The sequence below is a fragment of the Lagenorhynchus albirostris genome, chromosome 19, assembly GCF_949774975.1.
Source record: "Lagenorhynchus albirostris chromosome 19, mLagAlb1.1, whole genome shotgun sequence".
Classification (NCBI taxonomy): Eukaryota; Metazoa; Chordata; class Mammalia; order Artiodactyla; family Delphinidae; genus Lagenorhynchus; species Lagenorhynchus albirostris.
The window spans coordinates 47,205,678-47,213,750 of NC_083113.1; the positions used below are offsets into that span (position 1 = coordinate 47,205,678).

Here is an 8,073-nt window from a genome sequence, read left to right on the forward strand (position 1 = left end):
ACCTCACAAATATAATGTTGAGCAAAAGAAGCCAAATACAAAAGAATCCATTTATATAAAGTTTTAAAAAAACATCAAAACTAATCTATGACATAAGAAATGAGGACGATAATTACCTTTTGGAAGAGGGCGATGTAGTAATAACAGCCTGGGGACCGGAGGGGGGCTTCTCCATGCTGGTACTGCTCCAGTTCCAGATCTGGGTAATAGTTCAGTTTACTATATGATAATTTATCAAGCCGTATACTTACAAGTTGTTCCCTTTCCTGTATGTGTGTTATACTTCAGTTTTTATTAAAGCAATTCCAGTAAAAACACCAACACGTGTGTGTGTAATTACATACCAGATTACAAAGTTCAAATAGAAAAACAAATAAGCAAGAGTAGCCTGAAAGAGATCTAAAAATAAGGGGCAGCCCTTCAATACACCAAAAGATATTTTTAAATATTGTAAACCGTAGCAAGCAAAACCATGAGCATGAATGAACATGAGTAAACAGAGAAACCAATGGAAAAGAGGAGCAAGTTCTGAAACAGACCCACATATGTATGAGAAAAAAAGCTTATGATAAACAGCTTACGATAAAAGTAGCTTTTCAATTCAGCAGAGAAAAGATAGCCATCTGAAAAAAAAAAAGTTGGATCTATACCTTACAGCATACCTCAGGATAAATTCCAAATGGATCAAAATTTGGATGTAAAATAATAGAAGAAAATAAATAACATGTTATCTTGAAGTGGGGCAGACCTTTGTACCTATGATTCAACATTCAGAAGCCGTAAAAGAAATGACTGATAAATTTGACGGCAAAAAATAAAAACGCATGCAAACAAAACCAACCAACCATCAACAAAATAAAAGAGAAACACTAAATTAGACACGACTTTTATCAAAGACAAAAGGCCAACCTTCCCTAATAGATAATCAGTTCCTAGAAATAAAGAAAAAGGCAACCATACAATTTTTTTTAAGATTTTTTTTTTGATGTGGACCATTTCCAAAGTCTTTATTGAATTTGTTACAATATTGCCTCTGTTTTATGTTTTGGTTCTTTGGCCTCCAGGCATGTGGGATCTTACCTCCCCGACCAGGCATAGAACCCACACCCCCTGCATTGGAAGGCGAAGTCTTAACCACTGGACTGCCAGGGAAGTCCCTACAATCCAATTTTTAAAATAAGCAGAATACTAATAGTAAGAGAGTCATAGAAAAAGAAATAGAAATGGCCCGTAAACACATATTCTAAGTTTAAAACTTTCATTACAAATTTAAATGAAGATTCAATTGAGTCACTGTTTTTCACCTACCAGATTGGTAAAAATCTAATGATATGACAATTTAACGATCTGACAAAGAGGTGAGAAAACAGTAACTTCTCATCCAAAGCTGGTGGAGGTGCACATTGGTACTAACTTAAGGAGGGCAAGTTGGCAATATCTCTTGAAATTACAAATACAGATACCTAGCAATCTCATTTCTGGGAATTTATCCTGCACATATAATAAGCACAGGTAAAATGCCACCTATACAAGCAATGTCTGTGATAACAGAATGGAAACAACTGTTATCACACAATAGAATTGTGTAATATATTCAATGAAACAAGCAAGGCACAGAACAGCACCATGTATTCTAGTTTGTAACTTGTGTCGGCAGAGGTGACAAAGCATTAAATATATGTGATATATGCTATTATATATAGTTAATATATATTATATAGAATACATATTTGTATATGCTTATATTTGTATAAAGAGATGCTGTATTAGAATAATTCACACTAAAGTGTGAGAGAGTGGCAGCTCAGAACCTCTTAGAGATGGTGCATCATTAAAAGAAGATGCTTGTTAACCCAAGTAAATGTGTAATTTGATGGACTTTTTGTCAGGATGATAAAGTGAATTGGAAAAATGCATATACTGCAAGTTCAGAGATTTTGGGGGTCATGAGGGTAACCATATATCAGGAGATTCCACAGCTTTGTCAAGGATCAGCTTTAATTAGGTTAAATCCAATAAACTAAAAACAGTTACCTGTGGGGGACTTCCCTGGTGGTCCAGTGGGTAAGATTCTGCGCTCCCTATGCAGGGGGCCTGTGTTCGATCCCTGGTCGGGGACCTAGATCCTGCATGTGTGCTGCAACTAAGAAGTCCGCATGCTACAACAAAAGATCCCTCATGGCACAATGAAGAGCCCGCGTGCCGCAACTAAGACCCGGCACAGCCAAAATAAATAAATTTAATTAATTAAAAAAAACAAAAACAGTTAACCTGAAGAGGAAGGTACTGGGTGGTTATGGAACAAGAGTTAAAGAAAAACTTTGACTATAGTCCTTTATTATATGATGTTTAAACCATGTGAACATATTATCTAATCAAAACAAGAAACTGTAAAAGAAGAGCTGCAGTTCATGAGCTCCTAAGCCTTGATCAAGACCCACAAAATCTATCCCAGCTCATGTTCCAAGAGCCTCTGTCATTTATCAACAGGTAATCTTAAATATTTATGAGGAGTTTTATTACCCTGTAACAGCTGACTTTGCCAGAAACATCTTATGTCAATAATGCTATGCAAGACATTGTGAGATAGAAAGATCTTGGGCAACTCACTTAACCTCCCTTAAACTTCAGTTTTCTCTTTGGCAAAGCAAGATAAAGATAAAAGAACATCCCAGAATTGCCTTGGAGTGCAATGTGAGCGCTTCCAGAACCGCAGAGCAGCACCGAACAAGTTCTGTATACAACAGCTGCTCTACAGCCAAGCCTCTGCTAGAATAAATGTTACTTGACTGAGGGTGCTTCTCAAAGGTCAGCGTGCTTAAAAGTCACCTGGAGAGGCTGTTAGCACACAGGCTTTTAGGGCCGACCCTCAGAGATGTGATTCAGTAGGTCTGGAGCTCAGGAACTGACATTTCTAACAAGCTTGGGTGATACTGATGCAGCTGGTTTAAGGACTACATTTGAGTGGTCTTGTCCAGAGCAGGGCTCCTCAAACTGTGATGTGTATATGAATGGCTTGGGAATCTTGTTAAAATACGATTCATAAGGTCTGGGGTGGGACCCAGGACTCTGAATTTCTAACAAGCTCCTAGGTGTTGTAGATGCTCCTGGTCTGCAGACTACACTTTGAGGACCAAGGCTCTGGAATATCCAGCTCCATTTGTTTAGATGAGGAAGCTGTGCCAGGCAAAAAGTAAATGACTTGCCCAAGGCCACTTGGACGGTAAGGTGAAACACCGTCCAGGTGAAACCCCGTCCAGGGAGGCTGCCACTCCTCAGGAGTGCCTTCCCTGCCGTACCCAGACCTATATCACAAACCTGCCTGAGCCAGCAAGTGATGCCAGCCCTTAAGAAAATGGTGTGGAAATTTACTAAATCATAAACAGTCCTCTGTACTTCTGAGAAATCAGTCACTTACCGGGGAGCTTAGCTCAAATCACCAGTCTGTTCTTTACAAAAATGCACTTTTGGCTAAATTATTTCTTTAGCTGAGTCACTTTCCCCTCCAGTGACTCGCAGCTTTGACAGGCACTGCTGTTGAAACCTGAGGAAGACACCAGCACTTCTCAACGTATCTGACTGTGGGGAAAAGAGGGTGAGGAGAAGCAGAAATGGGGGTGGGGAAGCTGATCCTTGGGAAAGCTGAGGAATTTCCTGATATATGGCTCCCTCATGCCCTCAAAACCCTACAGAATTGCACTGTATGCATTCTTCCAACTCACTTTACCACCCTGGTAAAAAGTCCATCGAATTACAGATTTATTGAGGTTAACAAGCAACTTCTTTTCAGGATGCATTGTCTGTGAGCTGCCAATCTTTCACACTTTAGTGTGAACTACTCTAATACAGGAGGAAGTGGGTGGAATTCTGGACATAAAGTCTCTGGAGCAATTCATGCAAAGGGGGTCTTACCTGAGATGAAGCTTCATCTGGGAGCACAGCTGCTGGTAAACCACAGCTGCGACATTGGCTCTGCACCACATTCACCAGCAGGCCTCACCCCATACCCCTGATGCCTTCTGGCTGTTGGATAGTTCCTGGGCCTGGCCCTGCCACTAACCTGTTGCATGATTGAGTAAATCACACAGTTTTAGGGACTTTCAGAGCTGGAAGTTTCTAAACCTAGAAGCTCACTTTCTAATCCATAAAACACATGGTCTCTAATGGCCTGTCTAAGCTTGGTTTCCCCAGAAGCAGAGCCTGGGACAGGGTTTGCTTTTATATGAGTTATTGAGGGAGAGCTTGCCAGAGAAAACTTTCAGGTGAAGGAGTGAGGGGAGAGGATAGGGAAGGGCAGGTCTTAGGGGTACTAAAGCATTCTTAAATAACACCAGAGGACTTCCCTGGTGGCGCAGTGGTTAAGAATCCGCCTGCCAATGCAGGGGACACAGGTTCAAGCCCTGGTCATGGAAGATCTCACATGCCGCGGAGCAACTAAGCCTGTGTGCCACAACTAGTGAGCCTGCGCTCTAGAGCCCGTGAGCCACAACTACTGAGCCCGTGCGCCACAACTATTGAAGCCCGCACGCCTAGAGCCCGTGTTCCGCAACAAGAGAAGCCACCACAATGAGAAGCCTGCGCACCACAACGAAGAGTAGCCCCCGCTCATCACAACTACAGAAGGCCTGCGCACAGCAACGAAGACCCAACGCAACCAAAAATAAATAAATTTATTAAAAATAAATAACTAAATAACACCAGAGTCCTCCCACCCTGGGGCAAGGCGGCTGGGTTTTCATACCCCTGACTAGTCAGTGGTCTCCCCTGCCCCAGGGTGTGTGACCCCACCAAGTAACTCTGGCAAGGTGACTTAGAGAATGACATGGTGTCTGCTGTTCATAACAGCCCGGAAATAGGTACAACAGTGGCTAAAGGGGATCTGGTGGGCACAAATACTTCCTTCCAGTTCTGAGAGTCCCTCAAATATGTTTCCAAACAAGAGGCCCCCCAAATCACAAAAGACAGAAGGTGAGAAAAGAATACAAGCATTTTTTTCATTTTCAGAAGAATCCTGGAATCTGCACTTAGAATAAGTCCTCACTGCTCCCCGTGACTTCCCCCACACACTGCAAGGTGACCCCTCCCTCAACTCCACCCACTGTCCAAGCAGACACTGATCTTCAGCTACACATCAAACCGACTCCTCCTTAAGGACTATGTCTGTTATCTCTGTCTAGAACGTCCCACCCCAGATTTCTGCCCAGCTGCCTCTTTCTTGTCAACTCAAACATCACCTGCGTAGAGAGGCTTCTCTGACCTGCCCAGGTCATTCCCTGTCACACTCCCTGCGGCACTTCTGCATTTATCTTGGCTGTGTTCACTTGTATGTTATCTTGTAAGAAGGGCCTCCAGAGCCTTGTTCTGACCTCATCACTGTGTCCCCAGAGCCTGTGCACACAGAAGACAATAACATCTGATGAACAATATCTGAGTGAATGAGTAGGACATTTGGGCCAGATGCTGAAATGCCAATAGAGAAGGAGAACTAGGTCAGCTAAACCCTCAGCCCAAGAAGCTGGAGGAAAAACCCCGCCCAAGGCCAGGATGGGGAAGGACAGAATACACCAAGAGTTTCTTTGGCTACTTGATTCCCTTCTCCTCTCCCTGCTCCCTCTCTCAACTACCCTTCAACGTAGGACCAGAGTTAGCATCAACCCTGGGGAGATCCTTCACCTTTTAGAAAGGCACAAACGCCTCAAAACGACCAAGGGCGTCTGGATTCCAATTCTAGCTCTAGCTCTGAGCCTCTCCTTCCCCGCTGGTACCTGAATGGGGCACAAGGATCATGCCAGCCTGGCAGGGCTGCTGAGAGCACCAGCCGGTGGCACAGCGGCGCCGCAAACGCACATCACTGCACGCTTAAACCAGGGCAGGGTGCATTCCTGCCCCTGGCTGCTTCTGTGGCTCCTCCAGCTCCAGAAGAGTCTCCACCGCAGCCGCACCGGCTCTGGGCACCTGAGATGCCCCACATGTTACCCAGCATTTCCCACGTGCCAGGCACTGTGCCAGGTGCTTGCTCATCTGCCCGGTGACACCGAATTATCATCGGTACCCACACCTCTTGGTATCATTATCTCCATTTTTACAAGTGAGGAGACTAAGGCTGAGAGATTCAGCCATTGGTGGAAAGACACGGCTAGTGAGTGGGGGGCATCGGCTTCGAACATAGTCCATCGGCCACTTTTATCTGGTTTATTTAAGTGGTTTGGCACCATTGGTTCACTGAAGAGAGCAGTCCTGGAAGGAAGGATCATTACCTTCATTGCACACAGAAGGGAACTGCCGGCGCGCGTGTGGCCTGGTGGGCGGTCTCCGCTGCACTCAGGAACCCTTCGTGGGGTGCGCAGACTGGCCGCAGCTTGCAGCCTCCTGGGTCAATGCGTGTGCTCTGGCTGCCCAGCCACCACCAGCTCCGTTTCGCAGATGCAGAGAACGAGCTCCAGGAGATACAAGGGCTGAGCGTTGAGACCCTACAAGAGAGCCTGAGAGCAGGGACCGCCTCACCCCACGAGCACACAGGCTGTGGGGAGCTGCCGCTGGGTCCCAGGTTGGCCCCTGGCTCAGCTGGGGCGGCTCACGTGAGGCGGCAGACGCAGGCAGCTGTATCTGGCGGTACGTGCTGTCCCCGCCCTTGCCCTCTGTCCCCTCCCTCCTTCTCCCCGGATGACTGGGCACTAAACCCAGTTTATGTGGAGGACAGTCCCCGGGATGCTCTGGAGGAACCTGGATTCCCACGTCCTATACTAATCTCACATGCAGTACCAAGAACGAAGGGTTAGTTTCACATTTGAAAATCAAGCATTGTGAATTCCCCATGTTAGCAAACTAAAAAAGAAAAACCTATGATCACCTCAGCAGATGTAGTAGATTTTGTCCCTTTGACAAAATCCAACATCCACTCTCAAGGAAACTCTCAGCAAATTATGAATAGAAGGGAATTTCCTCAACCAGAAAGGGGGCATCTATGAGAAACTTACACGGTGAACGACTGGATGTTCTCCCCCTAAAATTGGGAACAAGATGAGCTAATAAATGAGCTCAGCAAGGTTGCAGGACACAAGATCAACATAAAAAAAATCTACCGAATTTCTCGGGCTTTCCTGGTGGCACCGTGGTTAAGAATCCGCCTGCCAATGTAGGGGACGCGGGTTCGAGGCCTGGTCCGGGAAGATCACACATGCCGCGGATCAAATAAGCCGGTGCGCCACAACTACTGAGTCTGCGCTCTAGAGCCCGCATGTCACAAGTACTGAGTCTGCGCTCTAGAGCCCACGAGCCACGACTACGGAAGCCCGGAAGCCCGCGCACCGCAACAGGAGAAGCCACTGCAATGGAAGCCGGTGCACTGCAACGAAGAGTAGCCCCGGCTCCCCGCAACTAGAGAAAGCCCGCGTGCAGCAACGAAGACCCAACGCAGCCAAAAATAAATAAATAAATAAATGTTCTTTAAAAAAAACAGTTCTGGAAATAGGGATAATGGCTACATAACATTGTAAATGTGCTTAACATCACTGAATTGTACACTTAAAAATGTTTAAAATGGTATGTTATGTATATTTTACCACAGTAAAAAAAAGTAAAAGTAGCTAAAAGAATATTGCATGTAAGTGGACATGTGCATTTGAGGGGAAAGAGGAGGGTTCTCTGCTTTTCTCAGCCTAAGGGATGTCTGGAACAGTCCTCCTCCCATAGGACCGACAGCCTTCCCCCTCACAGGACAAGTCTCTCATGATCCTTTGCTCCATGGAGCCAGGATCACCAGGGGGTCAGGCTCTCACCCCTGCAGCCCACCCCTTCCGCCCCACGATGACTGACCAGCCTCAATCCCTTTGCTCCTGCTGTTCCCTGAGCAGAATGCCCTTCCCCCTTCCCCTGCCTGCCTAATGCGCCCTCCTTCCCACCTCCCCTCCCCCACACCCATACCCTCCCAGACCCTCTCACATGCTGCCCCTGACCCACATAAGGTAGCCAGTCCCCTGATTGCTCCAGCTGCTCCCTCTCCAAGGGGGCTGTCCCTCTGTACTCCCCCCATGCCCCCTCCCCACCCTCTTCCTTTGACCTGATCACAGTGTC

The 8,073-nt window shown here is 46.1% G+C and overlaps 1 protein-coding gene across 3 annotated transcripts in view; it reads right to left on the reverse strand.

The window, feature by feature from the left end:
* Positions 1-7,869, reverse strand: part of IL34 (interleukin 34) — a 35,212-nt gene extending 27,343 nt beyond the window's left edge. For 2 of the 3 annotated variants that reach the window (XM_060132561.1, XM_060132559.1), the window contains exon 1: positions 6,258-7,869. The gene's annotated coding sequence lies outside the window, so the exon portion shown is untranslated. Of the gene's footprint in view, positions 1-116; positions 200-6,257 lie in introns of those variants that run through there. The other variant, XM_060132560.1, reaches the window with a different exon arrangement.
* Between the last annotated feature and the right edge of the window lie 204 nt (positions 7,870-8,073).